Raw genomic sequence first — 26,711 nt, 5'->3', positions numbered from 1 at the left:
AATCTCAATCTTAAAAATTTTAATAAAAATTTAATTACACATGGAGCGAATAGTTACAGTAATTTCTAGAGATAATTCAGTACTTGGTCCCTCTGGTCTTGTTATATCCACACTTTCTGTTTTTTTCAGCAATAACTCAATTAATGTGATTCTGTGCAAAAAGAACTAGAGAGCAATTTGTATTTTTTCTGTAACGCTTTAACACTCACATAGGAGTCAGCTACGGTATGTAACAAGGCAAGAGTCAATCTTTCACTTCATCAAAGCTCATATACCATCTTCTCCAAAGGATTTCTGACTATCAGGCTGTGTTAACATGTGGCATATTTTGCATATGCTGCACTATGTAATGCATATAAAACCCCAAACACCTGCTGAAACAAAAAACCTGTCAATCTGAGAACGAACATGCTGCAGATTTTCATTTAGGTTTAGAAAATTGCAGCCTTTACATTTCTTGACATTGCTGACTTACTAGGTCTGTTTCATGCAATGCAAATGTATATGCAATACACTGAAACCTTTTCACAATCTGTAAAAAAATAAAATTATATATATTTCTTTGGTTAAGATGTGTACTAGTGGTTACATAAAATTGACCGATATAGGTTATGATTACAGGAAAAGGAAACATCTTTAAATCTTAGTTTTTCCATGTAATGTATTGTCATTTGTGCAGTGTAATCCACTTTGAAAGTGTGTTCTGACAAGGTTATCACCAACCATCCACAATACAAAGAATGACATGCCATGTTATGGGTCATAGATCATTGAAATGCATGCAATGTTACTTTGAGGCCAGCTCCACATTTAATGACTAATAATCATATTTAATTACATATATTTTTTTTTATTATGTTTAGTGTGCTTTCCTTAAAGTAAAAAATCATGACAAAATACTTGTTAAATAAATGTTAACCATTTAGCGGTACATGGGTTTGGGTTTCAGTTTAAAATATTTTAGTGCTGCGGAATCTGTAGGCGCTATACAAATAAATGTAACTATTATTATTATTATTATTATTATTACTGCCTTGGGATTATGTTTGACTCTGATCTATGCTTCACTCCTCATATTCAATCCCTTTCACATTCCTGTCACCTGCATCTAAAAAACATCTCTAAAATCCGTCCCTTCCTTACTGTCAAATCTGCTAAAACTGATTCACTTCCGTCTAGACTATTGCAATTTCCTTACTAATCGGCCTTCCTTCCTCTAAACTCTCCCCTCTCCAGTCTATTCTTAATGCAGTGGCCAGGCTCATCTCCCTGTCCAGCCGCTATACCGATGCCTCCCCCCTGTGCCAGTCACTACATTGGCTCCCTATTAAACACAGGATTAAATATAAACTCCTTCTGCTTACTCACAAAGCTCTCCACAGTGCTGCCCCTCCCTACATCTCCTCACCTTTGTCTACCATCCTACCAGCTGTGCCTTACGCTCCTCTAATGACTTAAGACTAACATCCACCTCTCACTCCCGTCTTCAGGACTTCACCCGAGCTGCACCAGTTCTATAGAATGCATTACCCAAGACTGTCAGACTCACCTCCAATACCCAAAGCTTCAACCATGCCCTTTAAACACACCTGTTTAAGTAAGCTTATCAGGTTCCCTAATGTCTATTTTTGTCTATGTATGTACCCCCAGAATTGTAAAGTGCTGCGGAATCTGCTGGCATTACATAAATAAAAATTATTATTACAGTGGTGCCTTGGATTACGAGCATAATTCGTTCCAGGACCGCGCTTGTAATCCAAATCCACTCTTAAACCAAAGCAAATTTTCCCATAAGAAATCATAGAAATGTAGATAATTGGTTCCATGACCCAAAAATGATTTTCTATTTTGAATAACATTTAAAAGAAATGTAACAATTATTTAAAAACAGCTGAATATGTGATATTATAAGTTATTATACAGTATAGCAATCAGTATGTGGTGTATAATATATAGTAACTGCATAAACCTGAAAAAACAGCAGCAGTTTGTAGATACAGGATGGAGCGGCAGATCCCCATAATGCGTAGTACAACAGGCTAGAATAGAGAAGCAGGGCTGCTGTCAGAGGTCTGTGTGGTCACATGACAGCAATGGGGAAGGGGGGGGGGTGTTCAGCATGGACCAATCAGGAAAACAAAATCACAGAGCTGTGCAGGAGGACAGTGACAGAAACCTTTCTATACAGCAGTGTGTATAGCTGAGTGTAGTGCAGGCACATTACAGCAGGAAGAGAGAGGATGGGAAACACACAGAGACAGCAGGGAGTATGAAGAAATGAGCAGCGCATATGTGAGCACAGTATAGCAGCAGGGAGATAGGGGTTACAGCTATGGAGAGATAACCCCCACAGTCCTGTCCCCTGACGCAAGCCGCAGCCTGGAGTGGATCTACTATTATTTGGAAGGTGAGGGAGACTTCCTGGGTCAGAGTACAGTGCTGTAAACCCCGCTATGGAGACCATGCCCCTCCCCACTCCCCCTCCCACCCAGTACAAGGAGCTCTTAAACCAAAGCAATGCTCTTAAACCAAGTTACAATTTAGAAAAACTTTAAGCTCTTTTTGCAAAACGCTCTTAATCCAAGTTACTCTTAAACCAAGGTACCACTGTATTATTATTATTATTTTATAACAGACAAACTGCTATTTTCCTTAATGTTTCTTCTTTGATGATGATGATGATGATGATAATTATATAAATTTTTATTTATATAGCGGCAACAGATCCCGCAGCACTTTACAATTATTTGATATTTAAAAATGGTTAAAAGGGCATTTAAAAATGCTAGTTTAAAAAAAAAAATGTTATGTGCATTTTTTTTTTTAAATGGGATGTGTGTTTTTAGTAGCAAAAAATGCCACAGTAAATGTTCTGCAATTAAATTAAGTGGGGGAAATTTACTAGTACTGTCTAAGAGTATATGCAGACTAAGGAAATCATGCGGATAACTTGCCTTGTATTCCGTCGCTCCAGGGGTGGATTAAGTTCACCATAGGCCCCAGGCTGTCCACTGTAACTATGGTAACACTAGCATGATGCTAAGAGTACAGGATAGATAATATTATGATGCCCTGATTTGTGCAAAACTGCGCTAGAAAAGCAGCGATTTTTTTGTAAATCATGGCAGAACTGTAGCCAGGAAACAATACACCACTGAAAGTATGAGTCTTTTTGGGTGGCCATGGGCCCCCCAGGAGCTCATGGCCCCGGGCTATAATCCGCTACTGAGTCTCTTACCCAAGCTCTCCCCCTCCCTCCATCCCCGCTCCAGGCTGAAGTTGCACTGGTCCCATAGGCTTCCTTCTATGTGCAGGCAGATTCCGCCATCTGCCCGAAGAATTGTCATGCCAATTCTTTGGGCGATGGCAAAGTCCGTCTGGCCATAGAATGCAGTGTATGGGACGAGCAAAGAGTGAAGCGGGAGCCCGGGGGATTGAGCTTTAGAATCTGTGGCAAGGTATCTGTGTCATTTGCTTAGTGTGTATATACCCTAATAATTACACTGTAAACTGCAGATTTAGAATAGTCAGTGTCATGATCGTGCCTGAAAAGGCATCAGTGCCATCCTCTACGGCGAAGATTCAACCTCTGCACAACAGACTGCGCTTTTGGCATTCCGTGCCTGGTTTTGTTCTGTTTTTGCTTATGTCTTCAGTGATCCGTTCTATGTTTTCTCAGTTCTCCCTGCACTCTCTTTGCTGTGATCTATTCACTTATTGTCTCTGCTGTGTTCTGATTTACAGGTCTCTTCACCTCTGGCTTTCTGTTATTCTCTTGTGTGTTTCTCCTGCTCTACCTATCAGCTTGGAGTCCGGGACTTCTGTTCCCTTATAGCTTGGTCTCTCCCTTCAGTCTGGGCTCTTGATAGCTTTGTCCAGCTGGTCTGTTCAGCTAGATCCAGCCTTTGTCATATTGTCTGGTTTCCTGATCCCTTTGCTAGCCTTTTTGCCTTTCCTTGTCTTTTGGTTCTGTTTACCTCGCTTAGTCCTCAGTGTTCCTTGCATTGTCCTTAGTTGTTCTTGCTACTATCTCTGACTTTTGGTTCTCTGTTTACCTTGTTGCATCTCTGGCTTTTGTCCTCCATTGGTTTGGTCCCTGGTTCCTCGCTGCCTTCTTGGTCCTGTCCTTCTGTGTGACTTTGCCTTGTCTACTGTCTACTGTTTGCCTGTACTGTGTCTTGTCTGTTTTGCACTTATTTGAGTGCAGGGACTGATGCCCAGTTGCGGACGGTCAGTTAGGACCTGCACTGCAAGTAGGTAGGGACAGTGTGTGGGGGGGGGGTGTTAGCCATAGGGCCCACTTGTCCTTTATCTCTTTGTTCCCCGGGGCCCTGACAGTCAGTCTGCAAATTAACCAACTTTATTAGTGGCAGAACTGTTGATGGGGGTGGTGGGTGAAGTATTATAACTTAAGACCTCATTCTCACGTGTCATGTACGGTCCATATATATGGATGATGTGTTTTGGAATTTATTTCGGAACTTCCAGCATCATTATTCATTATGATGTTACGAGCTCGAAAATAGTTAAATCTTCAAACTACTCTACTGACACAGATGTGTCATGGCGTGGAGATCTAAACAGTTTTTGAGCCATTGTTTAATGCACATAAAAAGGTAAGGCAGATCTAAGGATGACAAAAGCATTTATAATTGTGTATGGAGATGCCCACACAGTGTTGATTTTCAGGTCTTCACCAGTTACTTCCACGCTGATGTTTCTGAACAGAAGTTGACTAAGCTTTTGGTGATGGTGACTAGTGTTGAGTGACCTTGCTGAACTGTTTGGATTCGGCAATGTTCTCTAGACCTGACTGCTTGCAGCTGGAGCAGTTGGATGCGGCCCTAGGGCTGCTTGGAAATCAAGGATGCAGCATATGTATACAACTTCTCCAGCCGCTGGGAGTCATATGTTAATTTTAGATAAAATTGTGCTGTATTTTAATTTGTAGCTTTCTTTGCAAACATATCTAAATCTGTTTGATAAAATCTGGCAAAACAGCCCGTATGCAAGCCCCCCCCCCACCCCCACCCGACCCTCTCCTAGGCAACCTTTAGCTACCTACCTTTACTCCATCTGTCCCCTCTGTTGCTCTATCTTCTGTCGCAGGTACATCTGTTTACATCTTTTCCCCTATCAACTACCAGACCCTGCAGCCACCTTTATCAGCAACTTTATTACCTCGCTCCTACACTTCTTTTAATCAGACATCCCCTGTATCTAACCTTCTTACATTTTCTTCTTTCTTCAACTGCCCCCACAGTCCAGAGCCTAGCTCTCCCTTCTAAAGCGTCAGACCAGCACTTGAAGAAGAAGAAGAAAAAAAAACACTCCAAGGATGAATTCCAGATAAACAAGCAAGCACTCCTCACTTTCAAGTCTACACTCATATTTGCTAAACAGCACTGCATCCCTACTGTCATTTCTTCTCTGTCTCACATCCTCGGATAACTAACATCAGCTGAGGACTTAGCCACATACTTCAAACACAATATCTACAACATCAGAGAAAGTTTTAACTTGTAGTCCCCACAAGACATCTTCACACTCAGTGCTCCAACCCCATAACTCATTTCTTTACTATCACAGAGGCTCTCCAAACTGCTCTCCACATCATATCTTACCACTTATGTACTTGACTCAATCTCATCCCACCTTGTCCCCAATGTTACTACAGTTTTAATCCCAGAAGCTATGCAAACTACTCTCCACATTATATCTCAGCACCCGTGCACTTGACTCAATCCCATCCTTCCTTATCCCAAACCTCACTGGAATTTTATTCAAAGCCGTACCCTCTCATCTCTTTAGTCTAGTACTAACCAAACGGCACCTTTTTCTCATCATTTAAACTAGCAACCATCACAGCCATCCTCAAAAAGCCGTTTATCGATCCATCCTCTTTGTGCAGCTACTGCCACATCTCACTTCTCCCCTTTGCCTCAAAGCTTCTTAAACAATATGTCTACCTTGAATCGTCGTTCCACTTTTTATTCAATTTATTTTCTGACCACTTTGAAACTGGTTTCTGTTCCCACCACTGTACTGAACCCACCCTAGCTAAGGTGTACAATGATCTGCTGACTGCTAAAACCTCATACCTTTGAACCACTCATTTCTGCTTCAAACACTCTCATTCCTAAGTGTCTCAAATTGCTACTTTCCTTGGATCTCCTCATGCATCATCAACTGTACATCCAGTGTCTCCCATTCACCCCCCCCCCCCCCTTACCTAACCCCCTTGGGCTGCATTCACATGTTACTTGCACAGTCCATATATACAGATAATGTACTATGGGATGGACTTCAGAACTCCTGGCATCATCATTCACTCTTGGGAAGTAGGTTCATCCTTGCGGGAGGTGTTGTTAGAGTCATTTTAAGAGGTGTTAAAGGAGTAACGTTAGGAGGTGTTGTAGGGTTAATGCCAGGAGGTGTTTCAGGAGCAATGCAAGGAGGTGTTCAGAGCAGCTTTTTGGCCCCTGACCTGCCACTTATAGTTTGATTGGTTCTGGGCACAGCTGTTATATAGTCCTGCAATACAGGCTGGTCTACAATTTTTCCCCTTCTCATCCAAAAGTCCTTTTAATCAGTAGCCCAAGTGTCTTAGATGCACCTATGCATGCTGTTCCCATTCCATGTATGTGGTGTTTCCATCACTTCCTGAGGTGGAAACACCCTCCTCTCTGCCAAATAGGAGGCCCCTAAAAAATGCTTCAGTCTCCCTTTGACTATAACTGGGTTTGTTTCTTGAACCGAGCCACTCGAGCCACTCGTTACTTTACTCAAGTAACGAGCATTTGAGCATTTTAGTACTTGTTCATCTCTAGAATTTTGTAAATCTACCTTTGGCTTTTAACTTCCTGAATTTTTCTAGGTATGCTCTAGATCAGATTCAAGGATGTCTCAAATGAAATCTGTTCAAGGTCTCTTCTATATTTTCTTAATGTTGGTACATACTGTTTCACTGGTGGGTACAAATATAGCTTTTTCTTCAACTCCATCCACATGTGTTCAATTGGGTAGAGGTCTGGGGACTATGGGGATCAATCCAGCAGCTCTACTTCTATGTAACTGAACCATTTCCTTCTCACCAGTCTTGACATACAGTATGCATTGGGTCATTTTTCTGCTGGAACGGTATGCTGACCTTTATATACCCATAGTATTCAAGTGTACTTATAGTCCAGTCTATTGACTTTAATCCCATTGCTCCAAATGACCCTTTTCCAATTTTCTTACTGTCCACTTTTCTTACTTTTTTGCAAACTTGAGCCACCACTATTTATGACATATTGAAGTCAAGACTTTTTCAGTGCTTGCATGGACTTCTGTGTTCTCACTATTATGAAGCATACGAGCAACCTCCACTGCCATATTTTTTGTGCCAGAACTGATAGACCTTTTGATGAGCCAACTTGGCTGCGATATTTTGCCTGTGCGTCCACCTCTTGGCTTTTTAATGGATGGACAAACTTTATTTTGTATTCCTCCAAGTCTCAAGGCACTAACATGACGCAGTTTGGCATATTTTTTGGTCAAGAGACCACTATCGATGAGCTGGATAATGCTGTTTGTCTTAATTTGGCTGCTCCTCGATTCAAACCAGTGACCTTTCAATTGAGAATCACTCCAATGACCTCACAAACCTGCAGCCTTGATGTCATTTTTAATCCTCGTGTGCAGAAGATGTTTAAGATGTGCTTTTTCATGAATCAACAAGTTATAATACTGCTCTTCTCCATAATTAGGTCTTCAAATTGTACAGTGATTAAATTTACAATATTTTGGTTAAACAATCTAGGAATTACTTTTTTGTTGTTTTTTTTTTAGTGGTTATGTTGATCATAGCCAGCAGTAAAACTGCAGCTGCTTTCATTGTTCTACATTTTTAGCAAAACCAGTTTCCGCTCACTGGAGAAGGGCTGCCAATAGCCCCTAGTCATGTTTCAAGGTTCATTCAAGGGTTTGTGGTAGTTATGGTTAACACTACTTTTCCACTATTTTTTATTTATCCCTGTGTGTTTATACAAAGCTTTACATTGAACAGTACATTATAATGATTTTATCAAACATTCCAACTGGCTTTAGAACCAACTAATACTTTTCTTTAAAACTATAGTCTCAACCATAAAAAAAACAGAGGTATGTGGGAAAAACATGCTAAAAGTTTTGACTGGTCAGGATCTGGGTGCTGAGACCCCCACCGATCGACGGCTAGAATCCAATTTTTCCTGGCTTGAAGATTCTGCAGTAGCTCTATACTCTTACTTTTTCCACACTTCTTTCAAAAGTAGTGATGAGCGAACATGTTCGTAACTGTTCATATGAACATGACACTAATTGTTCACATACTTCAATCACAAACAATTTGTAAGTTAATCGAAATGGGTATAATAATCATTTTTTTAACACAATCAAACTTGCGAACGTACGCATGTGCGTAATTTAAGCTTTGCACCTGATAATTTGTACACGTGCGTAACTCTAGATCAAAACTTACGCAATCTGTACGCAACTGCGTAATATGCGTTTTGCACCTGATAATATGTACGCATGTGCGTTTACCAAAATTTACGCTACTGTTCTTTCGTTATTTGCACGTGAATGTTCAGCGAACACGAACCGATCACGATAATTTTTTTCTCATGTTTGAGTTCAGGGTCCAAACTTTTCGCTCAACACTAATCAAAAGTTGTTGTTTTTTTTTGTTTTTTTTTTATAATAACATTTTACTGTAAGTTGTAATGATTGTTGAAAAACTTTTTTACATCAGTGCTAACACTGTGGTTGGAAAAAGGTTTTTTCTTTTTCCTTCTGTATGCATGCCATGAAGTGTCACTGTTTTGCATTTTCATACAAATTCTAACATTTTCTTTTTTTTTCTTGAGATTGAAATTTCTTTGTTGTACAAATGCCTGTGGACCTAGCCCTATATAACATACTACATCCGTTATTATCATGAAAGTGTCTTTACTTTTACACTGCTGTGACTTTGAACTTGAAACATGGAAACATAAATTGAGCATACACTTTTTTTTGTTTTGTTTTGTTAAAATAATGCCTGAGGGATTATTTTGTTTGAACACAAGCCAGATGGTTTTCACAGTATCTCCTCGAATCCTACCGGCATGGCTATCATATCATGGACAGTCTTACTCCATTTCACTTGAGAAGTGTGAGTGCCAAAATGTCCATTCTACGCACAGCATGAATAAATATGTGTTCACGTCATGTGGAGAGTAATGCCAGTTCAGAATTATTGCCAGTGTTTTGAAAGGTAGATACATGTGACTCATCACAGCTTCCTGCAAATGAGTTTCTGAGTGAGAACTGACTTCTTCCCTATTTTCTATCAGAATGTTTCCAACTCCCCCAACACACATATTTGTTTTATGCTGGCTAAGTACTTCAAATACTTTCTCCGTTTCACTTAGAGACTTATTATTGCATCTGCACATTCTTCTTCCTTAACAACCACTATTAAATGTATCATTTTGTCCTCCTTTCACAAATCTTACATCTGCTGAAATCATTTATGGTACTTTTTATTGTTTTATTGGGTATTTTCCAAAGAAAATTTTTTTTTATGATAATATCAATAACAGAAATAAAAAAATGTACTTTTTCTCCACAATTTATATCTACGCAACCTGTTTAAAAATGGAAAATAATGAAATAAATAATCCACTTTGTAAACTGCTCCCCTTCTATAAACTTTTGTATTTTGGATCTCGGAAAGAAAAAAACTGCTTTAATAAATTTTTATAGTTAAGGACCACTTTGAATATCGTGACAGTTTTGGCCTTTTGGTTAGCATTCTTCAGTCAAACAGATGAGCTTTAGATTTTTTTTTCCATTGTTTATTTTTTTAGTACTTGAACCCAGTGAAAATTTAACTTTTTTTCTGGTTTGCTTCCTTGGAGACAACAGTGTAGCTTGAATTGGTTAGCTTATCCTTAAACTTTTCTACCACATGAGGACAAAGTGTAAAGAACATCTATGACATGAAGTTATAAATGAGATATAAAACATTTCTTGGTGATTTAGGAAAGAAAAAAGTTTTTATGGTCTTATTGAGCTCCACGGCTAGCCCATTCCCACATTATTCTCAAACGCACAAATGAAGGTTTTGGACTACCGGACTTATCAACTTACCACAGAGCTTAATTCATGAGTAGATGGTGTAGTTTAACCATACCGGCCCAAAAAGAGACCCCCTCCCCTCATATATAAGCATAAAACTCTTTCTTTATTCAGAGAACAACCTATGTTTGTGGAAAGCGGCTCCTCTCCCTCTAGCTCTGGCGACACAATTTCCCATCTAATCTGCAATCAACAAAGGTGCACAATATTTATTTAAATCCCTTCCCCCATACTTTGTTACCCACCTTTCTGGCAAACAAACTTATCGCCACCTATTTGGCGCACCTTATTTCACACTCCAATAAAGCTTTTTAAAGTTAAAGTAACCACCTCTCCGCAATGCTTGATTCCTTCACACACACCCAAGCATGTAATAAACGTTATGGCCTTGTCGTCTCTCTCTAAGACATGCTAAAACTTTACAACATTGCATGCACTCTTAGGCTATGTTCACACGATGTCCAAAATATTGATAAGGCGGCCGATTTTCATATTTTAAAAAACGTCAATTTTTGCCGCGATTTAACTGACAGCAATGGCAATGCATTGAAGTCAATGGGAAGACGGACGTCCAATGCACACAGTGTATTGAATAACAGACATCAAAATAATGAACATGATCATTATTTTCCGACGTCTTTTGCAAACAGCGGACGTTTTCCTTTTGTTAAATTCAATGGACTTTTTAATAAAGCCGCATCCAAAGGCCAATTAGTAATCCAAACTAGAATAATGTGCAAACAGCCTTCAGTGCAGGGGAGGCCAGGCTGCTAAATAACGTCCGTTATTTTAGACTCAAAATAACGGACATCATTTTAAACGGAGCTGAAAAAACGTTGTGTGAATATAGCCATACACTCTTGTAACTGTAACAAATTAAATACATGTTCACCTTTCACAGTGAAATTCCTCTCTAAAATATACTCTGCTACATTGGAAGAGGAGCCAAATACAAGTTTTACTTCAGAAGAGCTATCCATTTTGTTCTCCCATCCCATTGAATGTAAAAACACAAGAAAGTCCCTACAAGCTTTATACTAGGTAGTACAAAAACACCAGTCTTCCTTTCAAAGCAGGTCTGGGCTCACACTATTTGGTTTACATTGCCACCAAACGTCAGGAACATACACCCACATATATTAATTACAGTAGGATTTCCACCTCCTTCAACCCTTTTAGACCGCTGTTAAAGCTTTTATAGAAAAATGGACAAACTCCGAATTAGTGCTTACCCGAAAATCTTTTTTTTTTTTTTTCCTTTTTTGTTTTGACCCAAAACATTTGGCTACACAACGTCAAAAATAGAGAAAAGGCGGACGCTTTTGCAATTTAAAATTACGTCCTTTTTTGCCGCGATTTAACTGACTACAATGGAAATGCATTGAAGTCAATGGAAAGATGGAAGTCCAATTTACAATTGTATTGAATAATGGACGTCATCACCGAGAACATCAAAATAATGTTCATGTTCGTTATTTTCGGACGTCTTTTGCAAACAGCGGATGTTTTTTATTAGATGTTCACACACAGTTTTTCTTTTGTCACCGTCTTTAATTAAGCCACACTCAAAGGTCAATTAGTAACCCCAAACTAGAATAATGTACCAACAGCTGTCATTGCACTAAGGGGAGGCCAGGCTGCTAAATGACGTCCATGATTTTAGACTCAAAATGGCAGACGTCATTTTAAACTGAGCTGAAAAAACATTGTGTGAACATAGCCATAGCATGTATTGTGTTTCCTCACATTTGTCCATTATTCTAGAATCTTTTTCTGGATTGAAAATATTATTGTGATTATTATTCTGTGAATGCATTGTCCGTCTTAAAATGGTTTTCTTCAAAGTAAATTGTTTATACAGATTCCAGCAAAAGAAAAGAAAAAGTTTAAAATACATTTAGTAATTTTCTCACCTTATTTTTGTCATTCTCAATTTTCCTATATTTGTTTGTCGCAATGACATGAAGACCTACGTATACCATTTTTGCTTCCTGGAAAAGGCAGTGAATAACATATATAAAGTTACTGTATATGCAGTATATGATGGCCAACCTGGTAAACCCCAAAAAACTGCTATTGCCTAAAGCCTTTTGTATTCCTGTCAGGTTCAAGACTACTATGACAGGCCTCATATGGTTTTCTCTGCTTAACAGTTTGTTCTTTGAAATTGCAAATTATAATGACATGTTAACAAGGGTTACATGAAAACATCTTAATGCTATGTTCACACAATATTTTTTGGCCATATATTTTAGCCATCTTTTTGGACATTTATTAGATGTAATATATAGACATATTTTTACTTCAAAATAACCAACGGCCGAAATACATCCTTGGGCTATGTTCACACAACGTCAAAAATAGAGAAAATGCGTCTGATTTTCATATTTTAAAAAATGTCAGTTTTTACAGCAATTTAACTGACTGCAATGGCAATGCATTGAAGTCAATAGGAAGAAGGACGTCCAATGCACACAATGCATTGAATTACGGATGTTTTTACCACAGATGGCAAAATAATTATCATGATCATTATTTTTGGACATCTTTTGCAAACAGCGGACGTTTTTAATATCTGTTTACACACAGTTTTTCTTTTCTCAACATTCCTTCTCCATTTTTACTATTAAATTCAATGGATTTTTTAATTAGGCCGCATCCAAAGGCCAATTAGTAATCTCAAACTAAAATAATGTGCAAACACCAGTCATTGCACTAAGGGGACGTCATTTTAAACGGAGCTAAAAAAACATTGTGTGAACCTAGCCAAAAGAAGACGTTGTGTGAACATATCCTAAAGGCTTTGTTGGCAAAACATTAAAAAAAAAAAAAAACCTTAAAGAGCAACAATCATTTAAATTTATGTTATTTCAATGGATAATAAATTTCAAGTTTAACATAAGTTCAATATAAAAATTAGTCACCAGGTAAATTTGTACTACACTCTATTACAGCGGTACGCTATAAGGCTAATTTCACATGCTGTACGAGGTGTTTCTTATAAGTCTTTAGTTTTGTGTTTCACATGTAACCCTTATGTGTCTAATATATGTTTTCCAAATTTTGTGTATGTACTATAGCTTAGGCTAGGTTCACACTGCGTTTTCAGCATCCGTTTAACGCATCCGTTTTTTGAAAAAAACGCATAAAAAACGGATTGCAAAAAACGGATTCATTTGTGTGCATCCGTTTTTCCATTGACTTCCATTATAAAAAAAACGGATCCGTTTTTTTTGACGGACCAAAACGGACAAAAAAACGTTGCTGACCCTATTTTTCTGGACGTTAAAAAAAACGGATCCGTTAAACGGATGCTGAAAACGCAGTGTGAACCTAGCCTTATTGCAACAGTGATCTAGGCGCACAGGAAAACAAAATGGCAGAGTCTATGGCAATATTCATAACAGAGGAGTGATAAAATTCTTGTTTCTGCAAGCAAAGTCCGTGAAGGATATCCATGGTGATGTGTTCCAGACATTGGTGGATCAATGCCCTTCATATTCTACAACTAAGACCGAGAATGGTTGTTGTTCCGAATATTGCCTATGGTGTGCACAATCTCATACTGGAGAATCTGCGAATTTCAGCTAAAGGAATAGTCATCATGGGGATTTCTTGTGAACGTGTTTGTGTCATTATCCATTAACATGAACATGAATAAGTTATCTGCAAAGTGGGTGCCCGAATGTTTGACAGATCAGAAAAGCATGTGAAAAAACATCCTGATCCATTTGTCAATGGTTCCAGGCTGATAAGAACTTCCTGGAGCAACTAGTCATTATACTGATTTATTTGTATGACCCTGAAACCAAGGAGCAGTCCAAAGAGTTGAGGCACAGTGGTTCTCCTGATCCAAAGAAATTCAGGGTGTAAAAATTAGCCACCAAGGTGATGGCATCTGTGTTCTGAGATAAGGAGGGTATAATGCTAGTGGACTACCTTCAAAATTGTTCCATCATCAATGCAACTTTAGGACATATTGAAAGCGGCTCTGAAGGCCAAAAGGCACAGAAAGCTGTCCAATGTAATCTTGGTCCTTCAAGACAACACCTCCGCTCACACTGCACAAGTGACCGCAGCAAAACTGGTTGAGCTAGGCTTCCAGCTGGTTGACCCCCACTTCATTCACCGGATCAAGCTTCCTCCAACTATTATTTGTTTCCAAACCTGAAGATACACCTCAAGGGTAAAACACATTTTACACCATTTCTGATGCCATGGCTGCTACAGATGACTGGTTTGGAGCACAACTGAAATTCTTCTTTTTGCAAGGCTTGCAGAACTTGGAATACCGATGTAAGAAGTATGTTGATATCAGTGGAGAGCATGTGGAATAAATGCAAAGTTTCACCTTCCTATCTCAAGACTTATCAGCAGCGCCTCATACATGCTGTGAACGGCCATTGTTTAACACTACCTACGGTCGGAATTAATAAGCATGATCATTAATTCTGTCCATATGCAGCAATAACTAACGCCCGTTGTTTATACAATGTGTGAACATAGCCTATGACTGAAATTATAGTAATTCACCTAAATTAAATAAAATCTGCAGAGATCCTGTTTTGTATTAATTATAGATTAGGGAACCGGGTTCGGGTTCGAGTCCATCCGAATCGGAACGTTCGGTATTTGATTAGCTGGGGCTGCTGAACTTGGATAAAGCTCTAAAGTTGTCTGGAAAACATGGATACAGCCAATGGCTATATCCATGTTTTCCACATAGCCTTAGGGCTTTATCCAACTTCAGCAGCCACCACTAATCAAATGCCGAAAGTTCGGGTTCGGATGGACTTGAGCATACTCCAGGTTCGCTCATCTCTAGTATTAATATTATTCAAAAGCATTTCATTTTCAAAATGTTTACACTTTTTACAATTTAAAATGCGTAATGTAATATGGAAGTCATTTACATATTAGGTGAGAATGGCTCCAGAAGTCTTCATCACTGTTCCAACGCAGTTATGCACATTAGTTAGGGTCCATTTACACAGAAAGATTATCTGACAGATTATCTGCCAAAGATTTGAAGCCAAAGCCAGGAATGGATTTGAAAAGAGAATAAATCTCAGGCTTTCCTTTATGACCTGTTCTCTGTTTATAGTCCGTTCCTGGTTTTGGCTTCAAATCTTTGGCAGTTAATCTGTCAGATAATCTTTCTGTGTAAATGGACCCTTACAGTAGTTGATTATTAGACCTTGAGTGCTAACCACATTCAGGTTTTTATTTGTCCATTTTTTTAATGAATTTATTCTATCTATCTATCTATCTATCTATCTATCTATCTATCTGTCCATCCATTTATGCAATGATGGTGCTGAAGTGACTTAACAGAAAATACCATGATAAAAATATAGTTTAGAACAGTAGAACTAAACATTCCACAGGAAATAATAGTGTGCACCTGTCTGAGAAGTCAAACTGGTTTTAGCTGTTTTCAGCATGGAAAGGTAGTATGCAGGTGGCATGAAGTGCTTTTCTGAGGTTCATAAAGAGCAGAATTGTATCATCTGCTGCGTCTGAGATCGAGTGTCTAGTGTAGGATAAAGCAATAGGAAAGCCATTAAAGTCTGTTTCCAAGTAAATTAAATACTTGGTGCAGGTGAACTACAATCAATCAGTATGCAATCCAATAACAAAAAATCCAAAAGTCCAACTTAGATAAAGAGTTTATTTGCATACCATCCAAGTGCAACTATGACTAGAAAGAAAAAACTAAACACAGGTACTTTGTAAAGTTATGTAGAAGGGTAACATGAAAATACACAAAAACAGGATTCGTGGCATAATTTCTCGTTTATGCCTAGGAAAAATTTAACATTCTATAAAAACTATGACCAATTGGTTTCCAGTAAATTATTCCCATATAAATACCTTAAGGTGTTTGTCCTGTAGCAATAAACTAAACACATTTTTCAAACACAATAAGGCCATGTTCACACACTGTCTTTTTTTTTTTTTTTTTTTAGTAAAATAAAGTCCTTTATTTGATACTCAAAGTAACAGCCGTTATTTTCGATCTTTAATAATTTCCATTGAAGTCTATGAAAGCAGCGGCCATTAGTTCACACAATGCATATAATTAAGGCCGTTGTTCACGGTGGCCTTCAAATTAATGTTCAGGACATTTATTGGTGGACGTTGTTTAGCGAACAGAAGCTGGTATTTTAGGTTTAAATCTTCGTCCTATCATCATCTTTTCAATGAAATTCAATGGAACTTTATAATTAGGCACACCCAAAAGGGTGTTGAATAGGGCTATTGTTAAACCTAAACTTAAATATTATACCATTTAAAAAAAAATAGCCGTTATCTGGTACTCAAAATAACAGCCGTTGGAAATTGTTGTGTGAACATAGCCCAAGCATGTCGCCATACACGTGCTAGGCACCATAGTTGTGACAGCTCCCTATAGCGTGTTTGTATTTATGTTACCCGCAATTTATATGTGTTGTGTGGCATAGTTATTCCCGGAGGAGTTCCCTGCTGGGAACAAAATGCATTGGGTGTTTACTTTGCTTATTGGCAGCCACAGTTTGAATGTTTAGGATATGAGGGCTGAGGGACGGCTAGAGTTTTGGAGTCTCTCTTTTTAGGATGGGAGCTCTGTCTGGAGGGACACAGAATAGAATAGGGTACAATAGGTATTGGTAGCCACAACCCTTTGCTACTCCTGTTTGCTTCTCCTCCAGCTGCTGTGGACTTCAAGTGTCCGGCCTCTGCATCCAATACGGTATCCAGCTGATTGAAGACAAGTTAAGGACAGAGCCAATTTAGATTTTTGCGTTTTCGTTTTTTCCTCCTTGTGTTTAAAAGGCCATAGCACTTGCATTTTTCCACATAGAAACCCATATGAGCCCTTATTTTTTGTGCCACTAATTTTACTTTGCAATGACAGGCTGAATTTTTTCATAAAGTACACTGCGAAACCAGAAAAAAAATAAATGTGTGGTGAAATAGAAAAAAAACGCATTTTGTTTATTTGTTTTTTTTGGTTTTTACACCATTCGCCCTAGGGTAAAACTGACCTGTTATATATGTTCCTCAAGTTGTTACGATTAAAACGATATGTAACATGTATAACTTTTATATTATGTGATGGCCTGTAAAAAATTTAAACCATTGTTAACAAATATATGTTCCTTAAAATCGCTCCATTCCCATACTTATAGCGCTTTTATCCTTTGGTCTATGGGGCTGTGTGAGGTGTCATTTTTTGTGCCATGATGTTTACTTTCTATCGGTACCTTGATTGCGCATATGCAGCTTTTTGATCACTTTTTATTACAATTTTTCTGGATTTGATGGGTCCAAAAATGCACATTTTTTCACTTTTTTCAATTTTTTTTTGCGCTTACGCCGTTTACCGTACGAGATGAGTAATGTGATAAATTAATAGTTTGGGCGATTACACGCAGCGATACCAAATATGTTTATTTATTTATTTTTATTTATAACCTGGGAAAAGGGGGTTGATTCAAACTTTTATTAGGGGAGGCGGCTTTTTATTGACAACAACACTTTTTTTTTTTTTTAAACACTTATACTAAAAGCCCCCCTGGGGGACTTCTAGTATATACACACTGATCTCTTATTGAGATCTATGCTGTATACTTATACAGCATAGATCCATGAGATAGGCACTTGTTTGCTTTCGGCTGCTGCAGCCAAAAACAAACGAGTGCCGAGCCGGGATCAGCACCATTTTGGCGGAGACCCCGGCCGGCACCAGACACGGCGATAACTCCTCCGGGACAGCGTCCCGAGGGGCGATCTCTGCCACTAGGCACCAGGGAACAGCTGCATACGGTAATCGGATGCAGCTGTCAACTTTGACAGCTGCATCTGATTACCTGATTAGCGGGCACGGCGGTCCCTGGCTACATGCGTCAACCGGGATCGCGGAGGTTCAGAGCGGGGTCGCCGCGCGGCCCCGTTCTGAACGCCCTTACCGGCAATAGGGCGTAAATATACGCCCTTTGTCGTCAAGGGGTTAAGTGGAGAGGTAAGACCCATCTATGTTTTTATGGTCTAATGTAGGTGTATGCTATCTAGCCATATTTTCAAAGTATTTAGTACAAGTTATGTTTTATACTTCTTCAGTTAATTGGTTTACATTCCATTTGGAGTTATCATGGGTATTGATGAGCGAACATCCCGATGTTCGGTTCAGATCCCGAACACAAACATCAAAAAAATTGATCATGATCGTTTTTTGTTTGTGTTCGCCGAACATTGCTGAACTAATAACGAACGTACAGTAGAAGCGTACGTTTTCGTCTAATCACATGTGTAGAGATTATCAGGTGAAAAATTTAAATTCAGCAGTTGTGTACGCATTTCATTTGCATTCATTTGCGTACACAGTTGCTTACGCTTTAGTCTACAGTTACGCACATGCGTACATATCAGGCGCAAAACGTAAATTATGCAGTTAAGTACTTTTACAAGTTTGAATATGTTCGAAAATGATCGTTATAACCATTCCGATCATCGAACAAATTGTTCGTGATCAGCAATCATGAACAACTAGTGTCATGTTTGTACGAACATACGAACATTTCCGAACATGTTCGCTCATCACTAATCTCGGTTCAATTTTTTGTTAATCATTTGTATAATATGTTGTGTGACAAACCATAGCAAGTGTAGATACTGTATATACTGTATTTTTTCTCTCTTTTTTTTTGTTCTTATCAGTTTTAATGATATAGTTTGATGTCTGAATTATTTTATCAGTCGGGTCTGTAGTCTTTGAATTATTTTCAGAGGTCTAGTTGGGGGTCTGTATGATTTTAGGGGTCTTATCTGGGGTCTAAGCTGTGGTTTAAATACTGTATGTATAGAGGTCTGGGTCTTGATTCCGTCAGGGATCTGGTATATTTCTCACTATAGAATAATGATAACTCTGGATGCAAATAGTAATCTAAAGACGTCTTTATTGTTAGTATTCAGCTCGGGCCTTCAAATGACCTCAGACCCAGGCAAACGGACCTTTACTAAAACTCGTTGAGCATCCCTGCTGTAAACCAGTGTTAATAATTAAATGGTATTTGTATATGCAGTTAAAATGCATAACAACAGATTTCCCATTACATGCATTCTGCAATGCATTTGTATCAATAAATATTTTAATAAGCTTTCATTTCCTTCAGTAAGTTTACAGAAATAAGCAAAGCAATGGTAGCAGTTTTAACTTGCAAAAGGGGATTCAAGGTGACACGTAATTTAAATTATTTAGAAAAGCTTATCTTACAGGTCACCTGGGAGGCAACCACTTAGTACAGCTGAAGTTAAAAATCTAATTGTGTTTCCTGGACATGAGGCCATAGAATGTAATACCAGAAGGATTTCTGGAAACGTCTCACAACTGAACTTCACACATTCTCATAAATTATAGTCTGAATGCTTCTGTTGAAAAAAGAAAAAGAAAGAAAGTGGCTTTAGAAAAAAAATTTATTATTACCAGATACAATTTTAGTTTTATTGCTAAGTACAGTATTTTAGGTTATTCTCCATTTTAATCATATTGATTGTAAGTGGGACAAATGAGACAAAAGTGGACTTCTACCAACTACAGTAGTTCTATATCTTGGAGTAAGTTAACCTCTTAACGACCCATGATGTACCCATGGCTGCCCCACACCCCCGCTCCAAACCACCGTGATGCCGGCTGCTTTGTGCAGCTCGGGACCGCGGCTATTAGCGGGTGGGGCTGTTAGCCCCACATGCTAATAAGGACATTTAAATTCTATAAGGACTATTAAATTATACCATTCCTGATCTTACATTTTAAAAAAATTCTGTATTATTTTCAATTTCACCATGCATATAATTTTTTTATGGATACACAGCATATTTTATGCAAAAATTAAGCCTATGATTGCAAAGTACATAAGGGCTCATGTCGGTCATTAGGTGAAAAAAAAGCAAGTGCTATGGCCTTTTAAACACAAGAAGGAAAAACCCGAAAGCGCAAAAATGGAAATTGGCTCTGTCCTTAAGGGGTTAAACAACTCCACCCCTTTGACAGCCTGACACTTTAAACTACAAAACAATAAAAGAATAAAAAACAGTAGAACTAAAACTAACACAGGCCATTCTAATCACTTTATAGGGAGCAGCCAGATCAGATGAAAGTCGGTAAGATAACTAGTGTAAATATATAAAAATGTAGATAACTAAATGGAATATGAAAGGATCGCTATAGTATTTATTTTCATAAAACCTTGGGCCAGTAGCAAGAAACATGCAGTAATAGCACAGTACAAACTGACGCAAGGTAACCAAAAAAACATTCACATTCACATTAAGGGTAGCTTCACACCCTACGGATCCTGATAGTGTGAAGTTCAATGGGTCACATACCTGGAGCAGAATTTTCATTCCTCTATCAGAATGTGACCCGGCCCCTTTAACCCCCTGCCGCCCGCAGCCCACAGACCCCGGCCGGGAGCATACATTGCCTGCTCGGCGCTGAGGAGAGCCGAGATCCTCACACACAGCCGCGGCGTGAAATCTGCTGCAAATCCGGTACATGTGAAGCTACCCTACACCAGTAATTAGCGAAACCATCACTGCAGACTTTACCAATCTGGGTTTTATTGCTGAGTGGCCAGAAAGATGCCTCCCCTTAGTAAAAGACAGATGAAATTTCCCCTGGGGTGTACAAAAAAGCACCTAGAGGACCCTTATACTGTTAGAAACAAGGTTCTGGTCTGGTGAAACCATGGTTGTACTTTTTGACCTCAAAAGTTCCATGTGTGGAGGAAATCACGAACTATTCATCATCTTCCCAATACCATCCCTGGCTGACTTGAACCTTGAGGGTGAGGGCTGTAATCGCTGCCAAAAGGGAGAACCATACTGTTATCACCAAAAACATATATTATTGTCCGGGTGCTTCCCAGTCATCCCTTTACAGTCATCCCATTTTTACAATTCAATAGTTAATTCTTAATATTTTCAAAATACAGTGGTACCTGGGTTCTCAAACTGCTTGAGACTCAAACAGTATTTTCAAAGAAAGTTTGCTTTGGTTCTCAAACTCTTGCTCGGTTTTCAAACACTTTTTGGGTACCCAGTCTTAAAGCACCCGGTATCTGAACGTTTTTGTGAGCGTGGACAGTGGGTTGTATCTGGTGAGTTTAGCACTGGAGAAGCTTCTCATACAGTACAGCACTGTATACGATTGCTGGAGTGCATATACAGTACAGTAGTAGTACAGTCAGTGCACCACCGTCTCCTATTTGTTACAGTGCTGGGATGGGGGAGGGGGACTCTATATAGTAAAGGATGAGTGAGGAGTTGGTGAGTACTGTATTATAATTGCTGGTTTTCTTGAATGTTTCTTGTGTATAATGTACTGTACAGTATATAGTGTTGCTCTGTAATGTACTATACAGTATAATGCTGCTCTGTGATTTATTGTAGAGAATAAACTGGACACTTTTCAATGTAATATTTAAGTAATCTAGGTAATTATTGGTGGGTGCTGGAACCAATCAAACACATATACATTATTTCCTATGAGAAGACACTGGTTCTCAAACTGCTCGGTTCTTAAACTGCCTTTCAGAACCAATTAAGTTCGAGAACCGAGGTACCACTGTACTAAGATATGTTATAAATTATGAGTTATAAAATAGCCACCAATGCTATCTTTAACCTAATATGATGTGAAGGGGGACTCCAGCAAGAGCCACTAAACTCCCCCCAGCCACGGCAACATCAGATGCCCCCAAATGAATAACTATAGATGTTAAGAACATTCCATCACTGTTGTAAATTATAATTTACCCTTTGCCTCCACAGCCTGTTTTGGCCTTAATTCCCAGGGCCTATTTTTCAAATCTGACCTGTCTCTCTTTATGTAGTAATAACTCTGTGAGCTTTTAACTATCATGGCTATTTTGAGATAGTTTTTTCATGACATATTCCTCTTTATGTTTGTGGTATCCTTTTTTGATACACTCAGTAGTTTTCTGTAAAAAAAAAAAAATGTAAAAAAAATTTACGTTTCTTTATATTCAAAATTCTCCTTTTCTGAGAAAAATAGTCATGTCACATAAACTAATTATTACTGCAACATCTACAACATGTCTACTTTATGGTGACGTCATTTGGTATTTTTGGTGGTTCATGCGTACGCTGGAAAGTATACGATATACGGCTGCACAGTGCACACTATGTATGAATCTACGGCCCTATCGTAAACGGACCCGTAAAAAATGAACAAGACCATTGTTTGCGGCTGGACATGCGGCCGAGAATTGACAGGCGGTCCATACGGGGTACTTCAAAAATAGCCGGCAATGATGCCGAATGCCGATGCCTCTAATAGTTAATATATTAAATTAATAAAACACATTTTCTTTGTAATAAAGTCCCTTTCGTTGGTCAATAATTTAATTCTAACGAATCCATCATTTTACAATTAAATATACTGTTAAAATAGATATATAAATAAATGTATATTTATATATATATTTATTTTTTGACAGTATATTTAATTGCAGAATGATGGATTCGTTAGAATTAAATTATTGAACCACGAAACTGAATTTATTTCCTCGAAAATGTGTTTTATTAATTAAATATTAATTAGTACAGGAAGCTCCATAAGCCGTTAATTCATATTGCCGGCAATAGAGCTTTCTGTACTAATCATCACTTTACTTTAATGAAAACATCAAATGTTTCTTCTAATTATGTTATCACAATAGCATTATTAGAAGAAACATTTAGAATTATATGTGCGCTCAGCTGATTGGCTGATCGGCTGAGCGCACATATAATTAGCCGGTCCGCAGTACAGTGACTTCATTGTGCTGCGGACCAGCGAAGAGGACACATCGGGGTGAGTATACAGCTCTCCCCACCCCCTCCCCAGCACTGCACCCCTCCCAGCAAGGAAGGGGGGGTCAGTTAACCCCTTCCTTGCTGGGATGGGTGCAGTCTGACATCAGTCTGGCCCCCAAGGGGTTAAGGGGGATACAATACATCCTCCCTTAACCCCTTGGGGGCCAGACTGTAAGCAGCGATCTGTAAAGATGCTGCATACTGTAAGGAGCACAACACCGCTCACAATGATGGGTGTTGTGCTCCTGTTTGTGTGTTTTTTGTGTGTTTCTCCCTTTTTGTTTTTCAGATATCGGTATCCTGGGGATTACGTCGGATTCCGTGGACTACGTCAATGACCAGCGGTTGTTTTGTTGTTTTTTTTTAAATAAAATGGTCAATGAGGGGTGTGGGGGTGTTTTTATTTGAATAAAAAAATTTTTTAACTTGTGTCTTGTCTTTATTTCTTTACTTTATAGACTTAGTAGTGGAAGCCGTCTAATAGACGGAATCCATTACTAAGTTGGGGCCTAGTGTTAGCCGGTATAAAATGGCTAACACTAACCCCCTATTATTACCCCAGTACCCAATGCCACCAGGGGTACTGGGAAGAGCCGGGTGCCAGTGGTCCCGGAGCGTCAAAATTGGCGCTCCTGGACCGGGCGGCAGCAGGCTGGTAAGATTTAGGCTGGGGAGGGCCTAAACCAATGGCTCTTCCCACCCTGGTGTTACCAGGCTGCTGTCGTTTGGTTTTTAACCCGGCTGGTTATAAAAAAAGGGGGGACCCTATGCATTTTTTTTAATTATTTATTTATTTTATTTTTTTTAAAAAACGCATAGGGTCCCCCCTATTTTTATAACCAGCCGGGTTAAAAAACAAACGACAGCAGCCTGGTAACACCAGGGTGGGAAGAGCCATTGGTTTAGGCCCTCCCCAGCCTAAATCTTACCAGCCTGCTGCCGCCTTAGTCCAGGAGCGCCATTTTTGACGCTCCGGGACCACTGGCACCCGGCTCTTCCCAGTACCCCTGGTGGCATTGGGTACTGGGGTAATAATAGGGGGTTAGTGTTAGCCATTTTATACCGGCTAACACTAGGCCCCAACTTAGTAATGGATTCCGTCTATTAGACGGCTTCCACTACTAAGTCTATAAAGTAAAGAAATAAAGACAAGACACAAGTTAAAAAATTTTTTTATTCAAATAAAAACACCCCCACACCCCTCATTGACCATTTTATTAAAAAACAAAACAACAAACAACCGCTGGTCATCGACGTAGTCCACGGAATCCGACGTAATCCCCAGGATACCGATATCTGAAAAACAAAAAGGGAGAAACACAAAAAAAACACACAAACAAGAGCACAACACCCATCATTGTGAGCGGTGTTGTGCTCCTTACAGTATGCAGCATCTTTACAGATCGCTGCTTACAGTCTGGCCCCCAAGGGGTTAAGGGAGGATGTATTGTATCCCCCTTAACCCCTTGGGGGCCAGACTGATGTCAGACTGCACCCATCCCAGCAAGGAAGGGGTTAAGTGACCCCCCTTCCTTGCTGGGAGGGGTGCAGTGCTGGGGAGGGGGTGGGGAGAGCTCTATACTCACCCCGATGTGTCCTCTTCGCTGGTCCGCAGCACAATGAAGTCACTGTGCTGCGGACCCGCTAATTATACGTGCGCTCAGCCGATCAGCCAATCAGCTGAGCGCACATATAATTCTAAATGTTTCTTCTAATAATGCTATTGTGATAACATAATTAGATGAAACATTTGATGTTTTAATTAAAGTAAAGTGATGATTAGTACAGAATGCTCTATTGCCGGCAATATGAATTAACGGCTTACTGGAGCTTCCTGTACTAATTAATATTTAATTAATAAAACACATTTTCGTTGAAATAAAATCAGTTTCGTTGTTCAATAATTTAATTTAAACGAATCCATCATTGTGCAATTAAATATACTGTCAAAAAATAAATGTATATATAAATATACATTTATTTATATATATATTTATTTTAACAGTATATTTAATTGCAAAATGATGGAATCGTTTAAATTTAATTATTGAACAATGAAAGGGACTTTATTACAACGAAAATGTGTTTTATTAATTCAATATATTAACCCCTTCCCCCAATATGACGTCCAGGGACGTCATGAAAAGCAGTGCCAGAATGCATCATGACGTCCCTGGACATCATGCCTTTTCTGCCTCCCCCCGCTCTCCCTATCTGAGATCGGGCAGCGGGAGGAGGCTGTGTAACACAGTCTCCTCCCGCTGCCACTGCCCGGAGGGGAGCCGTGCTCCCCCCCGGGCAGTTAACCCCATAGACGCCGCGGTCGTTGCGACCGCTGCGTCTATGGGGAGATCTGATGCCTCCGGCTGATCAGGGCGGCATGAGGAGGCTACGGACATTGCCTCCTCCTGCCACCTCTGCTGATCTCCTCCCCCAGCCTCTATCCTTCCTGCTCTGACCCCGTGCTGCTCCCCCCGCCCCAGTCAAGCTCCCTCTCCAGCTTCCTCTCCGTGCTGCAGCTCCCCCCGCCTCGATCCTGCTCCCTCCCCTTGCGATCCGCCCCCCCCCCTCCTCCCCATGCGATCCGCCCCCCCCCCCCTCCTCCCCATGCGATCCGGCCCCCCCCGCCCTCCTCCCCATGCGATCCGGCCCCCCCCCACCCTCCTCCCCATGCGATCCGGCCCCCCCCGCCCTCCTCCCCATGCGATCCGGCCTCCCCCCGCCCTCCTCCCCATGCGATCCGGCCTCCCCCCGCCCTCCTCCCCATGCGATCCGGCCTCCCCCCGCCCTCCTCCCCATGCGATCCGGCCTCCCCCCGCCCTCCTCCCCATGCGATCCGGCCTCCCCCCGCCCTCCTCCCCATGCGATCCGGCCTCCCCCCGCCCTCCTCCCCATGCGATCCGGCCTCCCCATGCGATCCGGCCTCCCCCCGCCCTCCTCCCCATGCGATCCGGCCTCCCCCCGCCCTCCTCCCCATGCGATCCGGCCCCCTCCGCCCTCCTCCCCATGCGATACGGCCGCCTCCGCCCTCCTCCCCATGCGATCCGGCCCCCCCCGCCCTCCTCCCCATGCGATCCGCCCCCCCCCCGCCCTCCTCCCCCTGCGATCCGGCCCCCCCCGCCCTCCTCCCCCTGCGATCCGGCCCCCCCCGCCCTCCTCCCCATGCGATCCGGCCCCCCCCGCCCTCCTCCCCATGCGATCCGGCCCCCTCCCCTCTCCATCCATGAGATCAGCCCCCCCCCCTGCCCCCACCTCCCCCGATCCGGCTTCCCATTCATCCACTCCCCCCCCCCCCCTGCTCCGGCTCCCCCGTTCCCCGTCCCCCCCAGCTCCCTCCCCTGGCTCACCCCTGCCCGGATCCGGCTCTGGCTCCCTCCCGGTACTCAGCTTTGAATGAGCTGTCAGCTGTAAAGCTGACAGCTCATTCACTATATCATGCATTACAGCACACATCATGTGCTGTAAGCTGTAATGCATGATATATATATATCTGCAAAAGTAAACACACACAAATACATTAATTAATTAATTAATCAATTAATTACAAATTAAATACATAAATAGTTAAAATAAATAAATAAATATACACATTCACCAACCCTACCTTTATAAACGACCCCCTATAAATAAGATACACATATTTGGTATCGCCGCGTCCGTAATGACCCCCTCTATTAACCTGTACATTAAATATACCACCCGAT

Source organism: Dendropsophus ebraccatus, chromosome 6 (genome assembly GCF_027789765.1).
Source record: "Dendropsophus ebraccatus isolate aDenEbr1 chromosome 6, aDenEbr1.pat, whole genome shotgun sequence".
Classification (NCBI taxonomy): Eukaryota; Metazoa; Chordata; class Amphibia; order Anura; family Hylidae; genus Dendropsophus; species Dendropsophus ebraccatus.
The sequence above is the reverse complement of the archived record's forward strand: the minus strand, read 5'-3'. Positions refer to the sequence as shown.